This window comes from Thermobia domestica, chromosome 6 (genome assembly GCF_964235325.1).
Source record: "Thermobia domestica chromosome 6, izTheDome1.hap1.1, whole genome shotgun sequence".
NCBI classification, from domain to species: Eukaryota; Metazoa; Arthropoda; class Insecta; order Zygentoma; family Lepismatidae; genus Thermobia; species Thermobia domestica.
In genome coordinates, this window is record NC_137459.1 from 308,153,317 (window position 1) to 308,175,273 (window position 21,957).

The window sequence follows — 21,957 nt, forward strand, 5'->3', positions numbered from 1 at the left end:
AATTGTTGTTCCAAGAAAAATCACCGAAATAAATTCATGAAGAAATCAGTGAAACACTATGGGACTTTCTCAGTCATTTGCAGTGTTGAAGAAATGGTGGCACAGTTTAAACGCGGCGATTCTCGCAGCGGATGATACTACATGTGTAGGAAGACGAAAAACAGTGACTGCCTCCGTTATCGTGGATGAAATTCGTGGCATTATTATTGAAAATAGCAGAATCTCAGCAAAACCTGTTCCAGATTGTGAGCATTTCTCGGAAACGCTTCAGTAGCATAATTCGTAATGACTTGGCCATGCGTAAGCTCTCGGCAAAATGGTATCCCGAAAACCTGTCAGCAGATTGAAAGCGTGAAAGAGTGAGGGATCAAAGGAAGTCATTTCCCATTTTGACCGCAATTCCGACCAATTTGTGTCACGAATAGTAACCCTGGGCGAAACATAATTGTACTACTACGATTCTAAAACGAAACAACAGACACGGACAGAGATGGAGTGGGTCAGTGGGTCAAGTTTTCTGAGTGGGTCAGTGGGTCGTGGGTCAACAGCATGTGACCCACTGCGACCCATCGACTCAGTATGATCTGCCGACGCACTCTGCTCACTGCATGGTAGACAGTATCTTCTGAAGACTGGTAAATTTGTCTTCGTTTTACTTTCAAGACCTTCATTTCCCTTCCTTTTCCATTTGTTTCTACCTACCTACCTGAGGTGAGTATATCTAACCAAGTGAAAAAAGAACTTCAGGACTTTTGGATATTGATATTTTTAATTGTAATAATAGCAATAGGACTTATACTACTACTTGACTTTCGAAACCTGGGAGTTTTTAGAGGAGCTAACTACTGCAAAAAAAAAAAAAAAAACATTTTTGAATCACTATAATATATAAATTATTATATAAAAATGAATATAACTATGTGTGCCTGATCATCATGGTCAAATTGCAATGTCAAATGAAATTACTTTTGGCACATAGTTAGGCCTTAATCAAAACTGGGATATTATATTGTTTTCATTATAATGCATAATATCTTAAGGAGGTAGTGAGGATCCGAATTTTTGCGAAAAAAATTAGTCTCTCGCACGCCGTTAAACTTACGGAGCTGAAATTCAGTGTATTAACTCTTTATTGAAAATAAATAGAATGTGTCTTATCATTTTTTTTAAAATTCTCCTTTATGGGGGAAGGGGGCACTTTCTATGTATTGAAAATTGGTGGTGAGTTGGTTTGTAAAAATAATCGAAAACGATCGATGTTATTTAAGAAAAAAATCAGAAACAAAAAATACAGTGCCTGGCTTCATATATCCATTGCTTTCTACTATAATAATTGCTGAAGCTTATGTTTATTATATGGAGCGCTTACAGCACAGGGCAATCAACCCATAAAGTTGTGAGAAAAATAGGCATAAAATTTGTACTGTAAGCTTACTTACACGTACATTTTAAGTTTCGATTGTACGCATTATTATTCGGAAAATTTTACACTTTTTTTTTCCCTTTACGTTGGTCTACTTACCTTGATTGGGAACTTTCAAATTTCATCCTTTTTTCTACTGAAAAGTATCGATAATTCAACAAGGAAATAATTATACTATGATAATTTAATTAATTCCTCGTAATTTGGCACATAGCAAACAGCAGTGTGGTAATTGAAGGGGAAGAAGGAGGGAAATTCCCATTCACCTCTGAACACTTTCCAGGAACCTCGTTCCCTTTCGCTTTCCAGACGGAGGAGGGAACTTGGTAATGGTATCAAACCTTCATGTGTAATTACAAAAAATAAATTTATAAACAAATAAGAAATCATCAGTTTTTTCAGGCTTTAATTGATAATTTATTCACAAGATTCCCTATCGAAGGCGTGGTAGATAAAGTTTCTGTTCTTCATGAGTTGACATTGCCAACTGACATGGTCGATATGGAAAAGATGTTGTATGGTGATAGAGAGATGATACTTCTTGCTGAGTATTTCAAAACTGACCAAAGAAAATCGTTATCAGACATAAGTCTAACAAGCAGATTGTCGATGAGAAGTTTCAGAAATCGGGTAGAAGTATTATCAATTTCCACGACAGAGTGCGAACGGGGATTTCCCCCAATGAATTTACAGATGACTGATATTAGAAATAGACTAAGCGCTCAAACATTGTCTAACTTGTTGTTCATTAATGTTAATGGCCCACCACTAGACAAGCTCAAAGTAGATGAGATAGTTATTTCTTGGCTGAAGGATGGACATCATTCCACTGCGGATGATTTACCACGAAAAAGTTACCAACAGGAAATAAACCCGATTTCAGATTTGTTTTAAGGTGAAAAATTACGAGTTATGGAAAATGTATACCTGTATTACTAATGGCTTATTTGTGTTATTCAACTTTGTACCTAATTTTTAGTAAGTCTCTTCTTTGCTTTAAGTAAACTGCTTTGAATAAATATTCATAATAATTGCAAGTATGCATATTTGTAACTTAAATTTAACGTGGTGTTTTAGTGATTACGCAAATTACAATTATGAGCATACTTTATGGAGATGCTCTTACATAGGGTGCCCGAGCACCTTTATACACTATGAAAAACTTATTTTTCAAGTCTTTTGTGAGAAAAATACTGTGAACTGAGCAGGGTTGGCTGGTTTAAACCAAGGTGGTTTAAACCATGGTTTAAATGAAATGAAATCTTTAAGTTTTACGTCCCACGTTTATGCCGGTTAGGCTAAAGGAGACGGTGATGATGAGAGATGAATGAAATGGTGGAATGAAGAAAGTGGGAGGAAACGGGAGAACCCCGAGAAAACCCACGCACACGGTGTTTGTCCACCACAAAGTTCACTTGGCGGGAGCAGGGTTTGAACCCGAGACCTCTAGCACCAGAAACCATGGTTTAAACCAGCTGGTTTTTTCTAAAAAACCAACTGGTTTAAACCAAAAAACGAAAAATGTTCGTAAAAGTGTAAGTGTTTGTAAAATCTTGATGAACACACATTTGTGGGTTATCACGTTTCACTCCCGTATACTATTCGTATTATATTCAGACCTAAATTCCCCATTCATTACTGAAAAAGATTATACTACAAAAGCAACTTTTTTAATATAAGTTTATAAATGTTTGTTTTGTGATCTTTTTGTAGTTGTTATTATTGTTATGTAATTGCAATCAAAGAAAAATTCTAAATATTGTTTCGTTTCAATGTTTACTATTGATAAAATACATCGAAATGCCGTATTTTGTGTGTGGGGGGGGGTCATACAGACCCCACGAGAGGCATTTAGTGAAATGAGAAGTATCTTTAGTATCTATTTATGTATAAATGAGTCTGAGCCTAAGTGGACTCAAATAATTCTTATCTTTATTCGCTTTTCTTACTTATATGCAAATTAAGTCGTTGTATTTCTTTAATTTGGACCAATAAAAGTCGTTGTTAACTAACTTGAACTAAATTAGTTCTTCTGTACTCCGTAGTACTTTGTAATTGTTCATATTTAATTCTGTATAATGGTTTCACTTGTGCAACTGTTTATCTTTTTGTCCTTCTGAAATTACTCTTGACAGTTATATTAAGAAGCATGTAAAGATCAGTACAACGTATTTTTATCAGGATTCCTTCGTGAGTGAGTCGGCAGACTTATCGCGTTTGTGGCCAATTAGTCCTGGTTCCGAGTTCAAATGGAAGACAATTTCTCTCGGATGTAACTCGAGAAGCAGGTTTTATTCCGCTTTAAGCTTATGTGACCCCTTCCAGCAAAACCCGGCTGTTGCATAATAACATCAAGGCGAAACAAACTTATTTCTGTCCATATATGATATGAATATATAGAGCAAATTATTTAAACCAAATAAACCTGGATTAAACCAAAAAAAAAAACTGGTTTAAACAAAAAAAACGGTTTTTTTGGTTTTTTCAATAAAAACCATGGTTTTTGCCAACCCTGGGACTGAGAAACCATAACCTTTTCCATATTGTACAGGGTTATTTTCCTGCTAATAGAAGTTTCTTTTGGAATGCGTTCAGAAATTAACACTTGCAAGAATACTCTCTTAGTACAAGTATATTTTAGGCACACACTAATTTCCCCCAACCTCGGACTGTTTCAATTTCCTCACTGACAAACACTTTACTGTTTTATATCGTAAAGGTTAGATCCACTGTTATTGTAACAATGTGGTGCTTGAGCGATTGATCGTAGAAATTTAAACTCCGATTAGTGACAATTTCACGGTCTAGTTTTATTACAAGTTTAAACTATTTAGTCAGTAAAGAAGAGGCCGTGTATCGTGTTCAGAGTTGATGACGATGGATTTTGGTGAGTCAGAGTAGGTCAAAGTGGATGAGAGTGGTTCATGGTGGGTGGTGGGTCACGGTGGGTCAGAGTAGGTCACGGTGGGTGGTGGGTCACAGTGGGTCATGGTGGGCGGTGGGTCAGAGTGGGTGACGGTGGGTCAGTGGGTCGTGGGTGAAGTTTTCATTGACCCACGCCAACTCTGGACACGGAATGGCGGCACTAAGGTTTTCCTCCCCCCAAGAAGTTCAAGAAACAGAAATCGACTGGGAAAGTGTTTGTGACATTCTTCTGGGATAATGATGGAGTTGTACTCACAGACTACCTGCCAACGCGTCAGACATTTAATGCAGAGTATTGCTCTGCATTACTCACAAAACGTGAAGAGAAATTGGAAGTGCAACGCCGTGGAAAATTGAAAAAAATTATTTTCCTTCTGGACAATGCCTATGTCTATCGAGCACTGCAAATACAACTGACATTGCAGGATCTAGGGTGGTTTTAGTGTCTGAATCATCCTCATTATTCCCCAAATGTACCTCCGCCAGACTATTGCTTTTACCCCAAACGCAAACAACACTTGAAAGAACGACATTTTGGATCTGATAATGTGATTAGTGCTACGGAACAGTGGTGCGAGAAACAGTTTTCCGAGTTTTTTTTTTATCTGGCCTGCAAAAATTGGAGTACCATGTAAAGTAGTGTATTGTATTTTCGGAGGAGTGCGTAGAATAACTGTAAAATTTCCTCATTCCATAGTCCTGAGTGTTGGGCTACGATTTTTCAGCAGTCCCTCGTATATCTATAAACGAAGACAATTTAATGACCGGAAATTAGGTACAAAACGATTAAATATAAACTTAGGACAAAAAAGTCTCGTAAAGATAATTCCGTTATTGTACCTGTTCTTTATAAATAACTTAAATTATTTCACTTCTATTTTCGAATGTGTGAAGAGGAACTATATATATGCAATTAGTTATGAGTTGTTTATTTCTTTTAAGCGGTATGAGGAACCAATTTTATGTTCGATAGAAATTGACACTGCCTACCTTGAAACAGTTATTTACTCCTGAATTAGTGCGGAAGAGAGAAAATTCTCCTGATGGCTAATTAACGTTTGATTTTGATAATTATCCTTGCAAATGAGCATGTAAGTAAACCATATTTATTTAGAACAAAACTCAGCACACATTCATTTAAAAAAAAATCGCTAAACATGAGAGCGCTAATGTAAGAGTTTAGAAGATGAGTGCGTAGTGAAACTGTTGGCCTTTTTCAAATGAGATAGAATTTGACATTTTAGACAACGTTTTGAGCTCGTTTCCTTCCTCTCTTTTAAATGATCCTTTCTTACGTCATCAAGCAATAATATAAGTTAGAACTGTAATACATGTTTCTCCTATCATGTGGTTCGGATTTCACTTTAATCAGTAGGTCCACGTCCCATATATGCTCGCTGCTGAAAGAGACGTTAAACTCAAAATCAACTCAACATGTTTCTCCTACACCCACTTTGCGTGTTCGAGTGCTGTAAGATTATTACTTTCGTGTTTCATATAGTTTTATAGTAACAGTCATTAGCAATATTTTCAACCCTTAGGACGACATAGTTTCTAGTTTGGTGTGAGTACGTGTATGATCATGTAGCGCTAAACATGTCAGGCATAGTCCCACATACATTTTTTACCTCTTTATTACCACCAGTAATATATATAGTAAAGATGCCCCACTGAGTGAAGATGCCCCTGCTCGAATTGCTCAAGGCCTATGACTCGTGGTCACAGCACTTGCCATGCGCGTGAAAAGGTACACAGCCTTGAGTAAATATATGTGGAAGTTGCATCGGAGAAAGAAGCTGCTTTTGTTCAGGCCTGTTCACAAAGCTAAGTTACACTTATTTCAGTGTCTATAATGTTAGAGAGTGAAACGTAGTAATGCTCTTAACGGTAGTTAAATAGAAGTACATGAATAAAACATAATTGCTTAAGAACAGTGTGCGAATTGAAAAATTTTCCCAGGGGGGGATGAATTTCACCCATATGCGCACCGTCCTCACACACACACACACACACACACACATATATATATATATATATATATATATATATATATATATATATATATATATATATATATATATATACTAACAAGTACAAAACAGTTGAGATGTGAGATGTTTCATAAATTTTCACTCAAGCAATATTTAGGTTAGCTACGCAAAGTAAGAATTGTTTCCTTTTTCTATCTTCATGTCCATTTAAAAATACTCCAGACGAGGAAAAGTTATCCCTGCCAGGGATAAAATTTTTCTTCTCCAGGGGGGGAAAGATTTTTGTCAGGGGGGGAAATCCCTGGCATCCCCCCCGCCAATTCGCACCCTGGGTTAAGAACTTCAGTCTTTTACAAACACTAATGTGCTTTGTTGTGTTTCTGCGTCCATGAGTATGTCCGTGATCGACTGGGGTGTCTTTGCATCAAAATTGGGAAAGTTGCCCCAGTGAAATCGAAGAAAAGACGCCCGCCCCACTTTATGACGTGTTGCAAGGATTTGTACGTTCGTTATGTTTTAAACAATGTTTTGTTTGAATATGAAACATTAATTGTTCTTTAATAACCTTTAATTAATTGTTCACTCAGAAGCAAACGGGAAATTTCCATTTGGAGTAGTGGCTTGGTTTCATGGTTGGTTTGCTGCTTTCAATGATATAATATTCTATTTTATAAACTTTTCCTTTTTGCTCCTTATGTGATCAATATTGGACGGAATGAGCTTCACATATTGTATATGACGCTAGTTGACTAGCAAACTGAATCAAGAGAATGTGCATGGATTGAGTTTTAAGCCATTTGTGCGAGCTGAATATGTATGTTCAAAATACTAAAAAAATATCCTTGGGGGAGGGGTCCTGCGACACACTTGATTTATCATAACTTCCTTTATCTAGCTGAATTGTTTTGAAAAGGTAACTCTCTGGTAGAATCAAATATCCCTTCATTGCAAAATGAAGAGCATTTCCACTAATTCATCAGATATCATCATAGGCGTACCCGTGTTGTAGCCAGCTAGTTATAAGGGGAGGCATTACTTTTTCAGGGAGCATTTTTTACATATTAAAAGAAAGCTGTCCTCCCCTCTGGTCTAGTGGCTAGTACGTGTCCCTTTGGTGCACGAAGTCCCGGGTTGGATTCCCGGTGTGAACGCCTAGGAAAATTTGAACGATTACGGTGGTTTGGGTTTAAACTGTAGGTTCACTGCATTAATTGTAGTCGCAGGAATGCAAGTTTGAAAATACTGAACAAATGATAATAATATGTAAGGTCTACAATTCTTTTTTATCTTTTATTTTTATCCATTGTTTACAAACGGATTTAGAAAATATACATGGAAAATATTTGCCATTTTGTTGAAAATTTTCTTTATAATTAGATTGAAGGATAATAGAAATTAAGTTAGTAATATTAGAGGTACAAAAGCATAGTTATCTGCTTCTATGATATTTATGAACACATTTTGAAAAATTGTAAAACTGGGGCATCTTTCTCCCACATGCATGCCGAAGATGCCCTACTTGAAGGTTTTTGTAAATGGTTTAAGTTCTTAAATTTACTGAAATAAAATTGTCTTTTGAGGTACTACAGAGAAGACATCAGTCTTCTAATTGATCATAAATTCAACAACCTCACCTTAATTGCAGGAGTGGAAAATTGGTAATAATGAAAAGGTGGGGCATCTATACCCAAGTTTCTCTCTCTCTCTCTCTCTCTCTCTCTCTCTCTCTATATATATATATATATATATATATATATATATATATATATATATATATATATATATATATATATATATTAGAGACCTGCACGGGCCGAATTTTTCGGCCCGAGCCCAATCCAGCCCGAGTGTACGTAGGCCCTGCCCAACCCGGGCCCGAAAAGTTTTGGAGATTTTCGGCCCAAGTCTGGCCCGGCCCGATGTTTTTTTTAATTCTTGGCCCAAGCCCGGCCCGGGCCCGATAAATTTTCGAAGTTTCATTTTGTAACATTTTTCATGGGCACACTTCTTCAACGTTTGCCTTAATTCTAATTATCGTTTAACGAATGTCAATAATAATTAAAGAATTGCAATTAATCGGCCCCAGCCCGGCCCGACCTGAAGAGAAATCAGTGTCGGCCTGCCCAAGCCCGGCCCGGTCCAAAGAAATAATAGAGTCGGCCCGCCCAAGCCCGGCCCGTGCAGGTCTCTAACATATATATTCGTTTGCTTCTTAAAGTTTAGTGTCTCTGCTCAGTACCGAGGTTGTATGAGACGTAGACCTACAGTTTAAGGTGGAATTTAAGCCATCGTTATGGATTCAACACTCTCCTACCGCAGTTGGAATCCGGGACCACGTGCACCAGCGCGCTGGCCACTAGACTAACGAAGATGATCATATCCTATTTATAAACGACAAACATGCCAGTGCATCACACTAATTCCTAACAGTACACAGTAACTTCCGCTGCCTACCTGCCTGATGCCAGAAAATGTCGCTATCATGCAGGCAATTAGCAGATTTAAAGCTGATGTTATGGTTTAATTGCAAGTTAGTTTCTGCTTTCTTTCAATTTAATTATTTCAAAATAGAAATAGAGCTATATTTAGATTTGAGCATTACTATTTGTGTATTTCTATAGTAATATCTTATAATGTTTTAATTGCAACTCAAACTATGTTTGAATTGAATTTACTTATGGAAAGTAGTGAATCTGAACATGAAATACTCAGGCGCGGATGCAAGGGGAGGGCTATAGGGGCTATAGTTCCCCCTTGACCCTCAGGTATACACTGGATAAAATGGGCTTCAATCCTACTTTATTTACACTGGACAACCCTTCATCATATCTTGAATCCGCGGCTGAATATACTTCTCTCTCAGTTTTTAGAAGGGGGGTATTTTTTTTTAGTTTGTTTGTTTGAGCGGTAATATTTGTGCAACTGTTTGTTGATTAATAGGCAAACTTTTAAAAGAAACATGTTAAGTGTAAACACCTGGAGCTCTTAATTAAGCACGATTTGAACTTGTAGTGTACAGCGGGCCAAAAGTAATTCGGTTGCAACAACTAATTAATGTGTATATAACTTATGGGCTACTTTTAATAATAATTTTGTTACGGAATGTAGTAGTTTTTCTAGTAAAACGAAAAGTAATTTTTATTGATATTCCATTGTATGGAAGAAGAGTTTATCATTAGTTTACTTACGTTAGTAAGACCAAGATATGGCAGGTAGAAAACACTTCCTCCCCGTTTTAAAGAAAAAAAAACTTGTGTTTGTTAAGGAGCAAGCAATCAAAGCGTGAAATGTGAGGACACGAAGCATGAAATAGTAAATACAGCTCTCGGTAGCAGTTACAGCTTTCAACCATATAGCTATGGACACTTTAATAAATGTGAGTATTTTGTTTTTCCTCCATTCTTGGAAAACGAGTAAAAAAGTGCTTAAAATAATCTTGTGATCCCTTCTTTATTACGTATACCCAATTGTTTATAGGGTTCGAAATAATAACCAAAAGAAAGACACTTATATTGTGTAGCTTTTTGATTGGCACAATGTTATGTTGCGATTCCGTAGCGGTAGATGAGCAGTAATATCTATGTATAATGTGATTGTCATGCAGAGCTGATCCTTTTCTGGTTCGGAGGTTTTCCCACAATTTTCACGTTTGTGCATATCAGAAAAGAGTATTTGTGTTCTCCCAAGTTTTTTTTTTTATTTTTTTATGATGCCACTCATTACGTCATTCATTCACCACGACCTGAAAAACTCGCCTCCTTCTATTTCTTTCTTTCTTCCTTTCTTTCTTTTAATTCTTATTATCCCTTTATTTTCTTGCTCAGTGTGTTCATATTCCGGGCTCCGGTTCTGGCTTGTGGAGTTGGTGAGCGATGTGGGAACTGTTCTTGCCGAAGTTCTCAGGACAGGTTGACTTCCCTCTTTTCATAGGTAACTCCATTCAAGGCATGCTGCAGAGGGATGGGGCGAGCCTCTACATGGTGGAAAGTTCTGTTATTGAAAAGGAACTTTTTTCAAGATGATATTCGTAGTCTCTTACGTTTTCTGTCCTTTTTTGTATATGATATTTGTTGTTTCTGGGGTTTTCATCTAATTGACCGTAGAGGATCCAATTTTTCTAGTTTTAATGTACGTAAGAATGGAAAGCAATTTTAGTAAATCAAACTCCTCAACGAGCAATAACAGTTTCTGGGTTCAATTGAGACAGAGTAATCTTGTGCCTTTCAATTTCGGCAACAAACTGGAAAACAAAATCTTAACTATATATAAAACTACATGAACTGACATAAATTAAAGAGGTATCTCCGATTGACAAGGAAAGTTGAAATTTGGCATGATTGTAGCTTTTTGGAACTAACCCACGGAAAAATTGCCAAAAGTGAATATTTTTAATTTTTAAGAGGTCTAAAGGAGGCATGAAGAAATTCCCCTGTTATTTAAATGGGCCTTTTTTTGGACCTATAATCTCATGTTTTAGGTACTTGGAATTAGAATGAAAACTTGAAATTTGGTATTCTTGTACGTTTTCGCTAGCGTTATCTAACTAAATCATTAAAAATAAAAATTTGCAACTTTAGAATGGTTTTATGGGGTACTGAAAAATATTTCCCATGTTGTTTATATGACATCTTTTCCACTGCAAAGTTATTGAACACTTCCTGTAGAGCTACAATGATTAAATTTTGCATGATTGTAACTTTATGGGACTAACCGACAGAAAAAATGCGAAAAGTGAATATTTTTAAGTTTTAAGAGGTCTAAAGGAGCGATGAAGAAATTCCTGATTATTTAAACAAGCCTTTTTTGGACCTATAATTTCATATTTAAGGTACTTGGAATTGGAATAAAATCTTGAAATTCGGCACGCTCGTACATTTCCGTTAGCCTTAACTAGGTAAATCACTAAAAACAAAAAATTCCATCTGTAGAGTGATTTTATGGGGAACTGAATAATCTTTCCCATGCTATTTATATTTGACATCTTCTACACCCCAAAATGTTTAGACACTTGTGGAGGGATTAGAATGATGAAATTTCTCATGATTGTATCCTTCCCGAACTAACCCACAGAAAAATTGCAAAAAGTGAATATTTTTAGTTTTTAAAGGGTCTAAAGGGGAGATGAAGAAATTCCCTTGTTATTTAAATGGGCATTTTCTTGAGATACAAAATATTATCTTTTAGATAGTTGAAATGGGCGTTTTCTTGAGATACAAAATATTATCTTTTAGATAGTTGAAATAGGAAAAGAAACTTGAAATTCAGTAGAATTGTGGGTTTAAAAGGTGCGAAGGCATAGGCTGAGTAAATGCGAGGGTCAGGAGGCCAAGCCCCCAGCTGGGCCAAATTCAGTAAATTGTAATTAAAGAGCAAATACACGAAATTCACTCTTGATACAAAGGCTGATACGTAAGAGATGCCAGGCCGTAGGCCAAGCAAACGCGGGAACTGGAAGTCCCCAGCAAGCCAAATGCTAGTCTATATAAATAAAAATGAAAGTGACTATGTTTGTGTCTTATTGACTCTTGAACTACCCGACCGTTTTCGATCAAATTTTCAACATGAGGTTCGCATCTGAGATATTTCTTTTGATACCACTTTGACGATGCAACTTATTGTAGAGGTACATGGACATATATAAATAATCAAAAATGACCGATATTAGTGTCGAATTAATAGTTTTTGGGGTCACTAAGATGAACAGTGACAGTTCCGATGCCGTTTAAATCCAAATTCAGCCCACAATAGTGGTATTTAATTTTTATTCATATAGATTATTATTTGCTGATTTTTCATTATAGATTTTCTTCCTTTCTATCGATTTAAGAGCGCTTCAGTAATAGTAAAATGTGACTGAGTAACGGAACATATTACTTTTGTTTTAATTTTAACCCAGCAATGGGGGTAATTGACGGTAGTTGGATTATATTTATCTGTTGTTAAACGTTTTGTAAACTGGATGCGCATGAAAGATCCCTTAATAATGCCTTATGTTTTTTTTTTTTTTTTTTTTTTTGTAAATTATGAAGATACTTCTAATTTGTTAATATTGTTACAATTACTTCATTAAAATAGGTAAGGGAGCTTTTTTTATAACGACGCACCGTCTTTTCGAAATATCTTGGGTTGTATTCTAAATATCCTAAGTCGTAACAGTGGGTCGTCCGATTTCTTTCTTTTTTTTCCTTTCTTGTCACGGCATGCAAGCATGGAGAAAGTGTTAAGAACCGACTGCTATTTTTTATCTTTACATCTTACCCTATTTTTTTATATAATTCTCTTCTTCTTACCGATGAAGATAGATTATTGCACTAATACAATTCCTTTAGTACAAATGCGCCATATGTAAATAATTATATCTAAGTTATAATTTCCAGTACCATAAAATATTTCTACCGTCACTTACTTCAAATTTAAGGGTTTCCGTGTGGTGTGGTTCTCTACTAGTCGCTTTATTTGAGCGTGAGAATTCCTGTCTCTCCAAAAATTAGTTTTCTTTATTTCTCTCTTTCTGTCCACTATACTTTATATAGCATCTCAAATAAGACAGGTGGTTCTCCATATTCTAACCAATTTATTTCTCTTTATTTAACCATCACCAGAATCGCACCATACTTAAATTTCGCTAACACTTCATTATTTCTCCATGCAGCTAATTTTCTCCATATCTCGAAGGCTGCTAGTCCTTTTTCCAGCACTCTATTCTAATGTCCCTGCTTATGTGCAATGCTTCACATGGATCATTTCGATGAGACTTTTGCATATTCCTAACTCCGTTCGATTTTTTTTATATAGTACCTTCTCCAGCAACCCTTAATTACAGCAATCGAGAATATTTTTTCTTCGTGATTATATTTCGTAAGCTAGACGATTTTTTAAAAAAAAAAAAAGAATCAAAGTGGTGTGGAACGGAACTGTTAAGAAAATTCACGCTCACGGTTGTAAAATAAAATTAAATGAAATCTTAATAACTTCAGTGTGTTATTTTTATGCATACAAGCTAAAGGAAAATTATGATCATTTCAAGTGATCTATTCTGCAAGAAATAGTATATTGTGTTAGGAATTGGGAGAACACCATGAAAACCCACGGACATTAAGGTGTATTAGAAGCTCTCGCATGCTGAAATCACACTACGGATTTTCCACCACTGTTGCTAAGCCACCATTCCCCCTCACATAGTTATAGGTCATAATCTAGGCGTCATGGCTAAACCTGGGATCAAAGCCGAAGCGCCGGAAGGTGACAACTATTTCTGTTTTTATGTATTATAACAGCCTCGTATTTCAGTTCTGAATTTTTCTTACTACAAGCGTTGGTGAGAAGCATTACAAAACATTTAGTATACGCACAATATATCCAATGGGAAATGTGACTAATGATAAATGAAAGACGAGATCTTGTGGATGGCTAGGGTACAGTACCGTTATTCAAAATAGGCACCTCGTGATTCAATACATGCAGTTTTAGAACTCGGTGGAGCAGTTTTGGTACTCCTGTTTCGGAATTCTCCAAAATCGCGTCGAAACCTTTTGGATGTCTCGGAATGATGTCAATTTGTCTTCCTCTTTACACTAATTTTCGTTTTGAAAATAGCCAGTTTCCGCATATAGCAAAATCTGAAAAATATAAGGGGTGATCAGACTCCACGATCCCCCCTTTTTGTTCCAAAACTGACGTCCCCATGTTGCTCTTGTGTGCGGATGCATTGTCGTGCAACAGAGACCATAAGTCTTGCTGCCGATATTCATGTCGAGCTCTACGAACTTTGATCAATAGATGTTGCAAAACACACACGTAATAAATACTTGATGTTCATAATGGGGCTCTCTGCAGTGAATTCCTTGTGGTGATGCTTTGGAATTGAAGAAAACAGTAGGCAGCGGTTGAATCGGCTCTTCTGCACGGGCGCTTTCTTCGGTTTTGGAGACCCTTGATCATTCCATTCAGTTTTGACGCTTTGTGAGTGGTTAGTACTAAAAGCACCATGTTTCATCACCTGTCACATTTCTTGACATGAATCATAGATCCACATCGGCTCTTGTTTCATGTCTCCGCTGTGTGCAACTCTGCAATGTTTTTGTTCGTCATTTAGTGTGTGTGGGACAGACCACGCACAAATCTTTAGTTTGCTAAATTTTCGCTAAGTAGAGATGCACAGTGGACGTCAGAATTTCAGTAAGATCCTCGATGAGATTCGCAGATGCACAACGAACCTTGCATACAATCTCCGCTACACAGTTTGGACGTTTTCGTCAGTTTGCACAGTCACTGCTGGTCCTGGTCGTGGATCGTCTCCAGTGTTCTCCCGACTATCATAAAATCTTGCGTACCACTTAAACACGTTCTTATGGCTCAGTGTCTTAGTACTGGAAATAATTTGCATCATCATCTCAAACGTATCTGTTGCGCTTCTACCGAATTTGAAAGTGTTGGCACTTGCTCCCTTTCTGACCAACATTCAGCAGGTACTGTCAGTTAGAAGATTAGAACGCAGCCGCTAGCGCTTTGAAACTTTTACGGAAGATAGTCGAAATACATCGCTACACAGCACATATACTTCTTCATAGGTGACACTGGTGCTTCCGTAGCAGACAAATCGGGGACGCGGCAGAAGTCCTAAACAGCAGAAGTCCTAAAAGGCACAAGACCTAAACGGCATTAGACCTAAAATGCACAAGTCCTAAAAATTATTTCGCGGCACAAGTCCTAAATGGCAGAAGTCCTAAAAGGCAGAAGTCCTAAACGGCAGAAGTCCTAAACGGCAGAAATAAATAAATGAAGCCTATTGTCCTTTCTTGCTCTTTCCATGATATATTTCTATGTTGACAAAATTTTAACTTCCTACCAAATGTGATTCCCAGATCTTTCATAATGTCTGTTTTTCTCTATTTCCACACCATTGACCTCATATTAGTAACATAATATTGTGTATTAGTTATGTACGTCATAAATTTTGTTTTCCTTGTGTTGTTTTGAAGTAAATTATTTTTACATACATATTTCTTGTACAGAAGTCTTTCTGTAGCAAATATTTGTCATACTCGTAATTAACTACTCTTAGCCGTTATCATTATTAATAATAATTTTAGTGTTACTAACATAGTTGTTACGGTTGGAATTAAATATGTTCACATTGGTATTGCGCAACTACTTACTACTGAAATGCTTTATCGAATATTTAAGTGTGTAGTTTGTAGCAGGGTGGTCATAGAAGTTAATGGCTTATAGCCCATAGTGCGTCACTGAAATTTTAGAGGATCTTTGAAAAGCAACTTAATTGAAATTAATGAGAAAGATATATTTAAAATAAATTTATTTAATACAAGAACATTACGTTTAATCAATTTCGCAACCATTGTTGAGGAAGGAATGTATTAAAGAACGAACCATTGAAGTAGTCCAGAAGCAATAGCTGAGTTTTTTTTATAATATATATATATATATATATATATATATATATATATATATATATATATATATATATATATATATATAAATGAAAATATACTAGAATGTAACTAACTAGACTAGAAATGAAAGAATGTAACTATATATATAAATGAAAGTAACTATATTTGTAACTTAACAACACTTAAACCACCAGACTGATCTCGACAAAAACTTTCAACATAGATGAGGTTCGGGCCTGAAATGGTTTTATCATTTCACTTTGAAGGTGCAACTTGGAGGAAGGAAGTGCGGATATATATTAAAAATTATCGATCTTAGTGTCGAACCCATAGTTTTCGGGGTTGCTGAGATGAACACTGACATTTCTGATGAAGCTTAAATTCTAATTCAGCACTGCAACTTGGGGGAAGGAGAGGAAGATGTATAAAATGACCGCTATAAGTGTCGAATCCATAGTTTTTGCGGTCGCTGAGGTGAACAGTTACACTTTCGATGCCATTTAAATTCAAATTTACTCCCGCAAATTTAGGAAGGTACATAAAACTGATGCAAAATAATTGATATTTGTGTGAATCCATAGTTTTTGGGGTCGCTGACGTGAACAGTGACACTTTCGATGCCGTTTAAATTCAAATTTACTCCCGCAAATTGAGGGAGGTATATAAAAATGTTGAAAAATAATCGATATTAGTGTGGATCCATAGTTTTCGAGGTCGCTAATGTGAACAGTAACACTTTCGATGCCGTTTAAAAAAATTAAATTTATCCACGCAAATTGAGGGAGGGGGAGGTATATTAAAATGATGCAAAATAATCGATATCAGTGCGAATCCATAGTTTTCAGGCCACTGAGATGAACAGTATCATTTCCGATGCAGTTTAAATCCAAATTCAACGCCAAAACTTTAGGGAGGGGGAAGGGGGTGATATATAAAAAATGATCGAAAATGACTGATATTAGTGTTGAATCTATAGTTTTTGGGGTTGCTGAGATGAGCAGTGACGCTTCTAATGCCGTTTAAACCCAAATTCAGCGCCGTGACCTGGGGACAGAGGAGAGGGGTATATATATATATATATATATATATATATATATATATATATATTACCGATATTATAGTCGAATACATCGTTTTTGGGTTGCTTTGATGAACAGTAACACTTCCGATGCCGTTTACATCCAAATTCAGGCCCGCAACTTGGGTAGGAAGAGATATATGAAAATGGCTGGAAATGGCCGATATTAGGGTCAAATCAATAGTTTTCGGGGTCGCTGAGATGAGCAGTGACATTTCTGATGCAGTTTAAATCCAAATTCATCTCCGCAACTTGGAGGCGGAGAGATATATAAAAATGATCGAAAATGACCGATAATAGTGTCGAATTCATAGTTTTTAGAGTCGCTGAAATCAACAGTAACACTTCCGATGCAGTTTAAATCCAAATGCATCCCCGCAACTTGGAGGCGGATATGATCCAAAATGACCGATACTAGTGTTGAATTCATGGTTTTTGGGGTCCTGAGACGAACAATGACACTTCCGATTACATTTAAATCCAAATTCAGCACTGCAACTTGTGGGGGAAAATGATGTGGGTATATAAAAATGGTCGAAAATGGTCGATATCAGTGTCGAATCCATACTTTTCTGGGTGGCTGAGATGAACAGTGGCACTTCCGATGCCGTTTAAATCCAAATTCAGCCCCCATTATTACTCCTAAAGGGAGAGGATGACATGTAATAGTATGTGAAAATGACTGATACTAGTTCCTAAGTCCCTAAGTTCACTGGTGACAGTTTCGATGCTCCTTATACCGAAAATGAAACTATTCTCCCCGTGTGAAGAACGTTTATTCTGCTAGTCTTTAAGAATAACGAACAGAAGTTTCACATGTTAAATTCTTTAATATATTTGTCGCTGCTCAAATTTACGCGCTTATGCGGTGTATGTGTGAAATTTTCAAGACGCTGAAACATATAGTATTTTATTACTTTTAGTTAAAAGTTCAAATACCGAGTTTCACGCATCTAACTTAAACAATCCTTCCTTAATTTATTTACATATTTTCTGAGTAAGTAATGGGGAATTCGAACATTAAAAAAGTGCTCCCTTTGCTCTTTCTCTTTTATGTGTTCAATTTTCAGTTTTTTAAACAGGAAAGTTTATATGCCAAGTTTCATTTTACTAGCTTCAGAAACTTGCGAGATACACTACCCTTTAAAAAAACCTTGCCCCACCCTTTTTACGATACTTATTTCCAAAAATTATTTCTTATGTCCTGCTTTCATAAGAAAATTATATTTTATAATTAAAATTTAACGACTCTACTTGTATGCCCAAAAAATCACTCATCTTTACTCTTTTATATCAGAGTACAGAAGATAAATAGTCAAACAAATGGACTTCCATGAACAGTTTCCGATTTCTTATAACTAACTTATTCATACATTTCCCGCAAGCTGTGGTTTTAAACTTACGCTCTGTCAAGGTTCAGGTTTCAAAAAGGAACTAACTGGAAATATAATAATATTATGTATTTATGTGCAGGTGTAATATGTATAAATTTATTGTCTTATTGAAGCTTTCGTAATCTGGAAATAAACTTTTGATTTGCTTTTAATATATAAGAAGCCTGCTCCCCTAGAAAAATTTGCAGGCCACACCCCTAAATGACTATGTAGTAATTTCTGCAAAAGTGGCACAGGACCTAAAATTTAGGTCTAGTGCCTATATTTTTAGGACTTGTGCCGTTTAGGACTTATGAATGTCACCCACTGTATTGCATAATAAATGTTCTTTGTTCAATTTTAAATTTACTGCGTTCTTACAGTTGGTATTTAATGTTCACTCGTGAAATGTCTAGTGAGCTTTTGTCCTAATTAAGTAAACTTTGGTGGATGTTTGTCCTACTCTTAATAAAATACGCTCCGCATAGTATATATTGCAATTCTGAATGTTTGCTTGGTTTCAGAAGTCTGGTAAAATATGCTTTCTAAACATTTTTTTTTATTTTTTTTTTATTTATTTATTTTTGTTTTAGGAATTTGTCTCGGGATTCTCGTATCTCCATTCGAAAGAAACTAATTTCTTAACTAATTATGTAATTAATTCTTAGAATGAAATAGGTTGTATTATGTAACTCGTGTATAAGTGCAGAACAGATAGTGATAATAATAATCTTAGTAGTATAAATATATCTGTTACTGTTGGAATTAGCTACGTTCGTAACATTATTGCCAACTAGTTGCTGCATCGTCCCAATTTCGTGTGGTGGTGGCAAATTTCAGAACTAAAGCAAGTGAATGAAAAAGGCAGAAGTCCTAAACGGCACAAGTCCTAAAAGGCAGAAGTCCTAAAAATCATATCGCGGCAGAAGTCCTAAACGGCAGAAGTCCTAAAATTTAGGACTAGTGCCTATATTTTTAGGACTTCTGCCGTTTAGGACTTCTGGATGTCACCCGACAAATCAATCATCTTTCCCACTGGACAAACTGTGTATTTAAAATATTTAGTACACTGGACAAGAGTTTGTTAACTTGTAGAACTGCTAGCTTTGATATCCAAGGAGTTTTTGGTTGGTTAGTTGCCTTGGAATTTGTTCCCCTTCCAGCACCGAGCTTATGAGATTAAAATCTACAGCTTAAGAAGAAACTAGGCCGCATGAGCTTCTACCGGAAATAAAACCTAGGTTTCACGCTTCAAAAGGGACAATACTAACTATTTAGATATGAGTCAGTCCTACGGCATGTTATAGTGGAGTCAATCGTTAATTTGGAATGGCATCTTAATCAACGCGTCTTTCCTTTATTCAGTGTCCCAGGAGTTAAGTATACTTTTACTTGAGATTGATATAAATCAACAATGTATCAACAGCCTTGAAAATATAGCTCAAATAGATCAATATAATAGATATTTTTAAAAATCTTGTTATGCTTCATATACGTAAAGTGAGTGAAAACTATTCGAGCAGTAGGGTCTACCAGGATTCGTATTTCAAAGGTTCGACGCATATTGTGGACATAAAGTGGTTAAGTAAATTACGTGAATTAGTGTTTATACATCTATTGAGTACATTTACGTTCGTACTTTAAAACAAAAACTGTTTTCTTTCTGAGGGCGCGGTGACTCAGTGGTAGAGCGCTTGCCTCTAGTGCGAGAGGTCCCTGGACCGATCCCCGCACAAGTAAGTTTGTGGTGGACAACATCGTGTCGTGGATTCTCTCGGGATATTCCCGTTTGCACTCACTTTCTCATTCCATCAATTCTTCCATCATCATTCACTTATTTTAATCATCATCTCCTTTAGCCTAAAGGGCATAATAATGAGACGGTAAACTGAAACATTTCATTCATACACTTTCTGTAAAAATGAATAATTAAATAAAATAACTCTAAAATCGTACTTTGAAAAAGTATTCGTTCAGCCGACACTTACATAGATTTTTTCCTTCAAATGATTAATACTTTCTGGGATTCCCTTTAGAAGCTGTAAATGCCTGAAGCCGTCTGGAAGTACCAAATTCGCTATATTTATAGGTTAAGTGTTGTTTGAGTTTTTTTTTTCAATAGAGCATTCTTCAAATACATCTTTGTCCTTATCTTTATGCTTATATCCTCGCTAATATATAAAAGAATATGTACATGTGTGTCATCAGATTTTCACTTAAAAAGGAGTCATGTAGAGCCAGTAAATGCTTGTACACAGGTACATCTTCACCAGATCTAATCGCGTATGAAGTCTATTTTACTTATTTTTCACTCGAGGGGTAATTGGAGGGTTAAAATTTATATGCAAAATTATACAGTAAACCATAGTGCTTGCTAGGTACACAACCCAAACTTTTTTGTGTTCTAAATTCTATACCTTTCATTTCTTCGTTGTGCACGTAAGGGCGCACGAAGTCCTGCTGGAAGATACTGTCCCGTAAGTGTCCAGGCAAAGTCGGGGGAGGTAAGAAATTTACGATGCATGTTATACCTAGGTATTTTCTCCTGAACGAAAACCGGAGGTGAGAAAGCTATGTTGTTTTTTATTATTTCCTATTACCAAAAATGGGTTATATATATATATATATATATATATATATATATATATATATATATATATATATATATATATATATATAATATATATAGGGCGTGGTGTAGCGGGGGTGCAAAGGTGCACGTACCTAAAATGGGAAGCTAGCAGTGAAAATAGCAACACTTCCGAAAATTTCTGCTGCCATGTTTCCGTTTGGCATTAAAACAAAGGGAAGTTTTGCAAAATTGATAGTTTAAGTCAATTTTGTAAACGTTGAAAGAAAAGGATTTACCGAGAACAGACACATAGCTTTTCCAGGGCATATCCTAATTCACACCACAGATGCCTAAAGGCATTTAAAAAATTCCAATTCAACTCAAATGTATTAGTAGTTATTGGTGCACCCCCTCTGAATATTCTGGATCTGACCCTGTACATATATATAGTGTCTCAAAGGTCCCCTCACGTAGGGTAACTCTGTTATTATCAGAATTATAACAAAATGTAAGAGGAGAAACCGTCTCCAGATATGATGTTTTCAATCTAAAGTGAAGAAATTTTTAAAATCGGACCAGCCGTGTCGGCTGTACATTCTTTATGCGCCGAATATTAAATGAAAATGCAATGTTGCCATTTTCCTGGACCCACAACATAAGTGCATGAAGTTACTGTCTTTTACGTTACCATGTTGATGGCCAGCCCTCATTTCAAACATGCCCCATTCACCTTAAGTTGTGGATCCAGTAAATGGCAACGTTGCATTTTCATTTAACATTGGGCGGATAAAGAGTATGCAGCCCAAACGGCTCGTCCGATTTAATGTTAAGTAGACCAGCCGACAATTCTTAAAATTGGAAAGTACACCGGGAGTAATGTTACTGTTGTTAGCACTCCATTTATACTTGTACTCATTATGTAGTTTTCGTCAATGATCGCTCACTCAGAAATGTTTAGATCTCGTACAGTCTTCGGTGACATAGTAGATCAGCACGAACAAGTCACGGAACGCTGGGACACGACTTTTGTCCAGGTTTGGATTCTCGCTTCGTAGAGTTGGTTTCATCCGGTAATCTGGGAAGATTATGATCCGGAAATCCACACAGATTCAGTGATGCGGAAGCAACCAAAATATCAACTGTGCTGCTTTACTACAGAATTTTATTGTCATTTATTGAAGT

At 36.2% G+C, this 21,957-nt stretch overlaps 1 protein-coding gene across 8 annotated transcripts in view; it reads left to right on the top strand.

Moving 5' to 3' along the window:
• Positions 1 to 21,957, top strand: part of Su(H) (recombining binding protein suppressor of hairless) — a 697,852-nt gene that overhangs the window by 573,805 nt on the left and 102,090 nt on the right. The window lies entirely within an intron of this gene.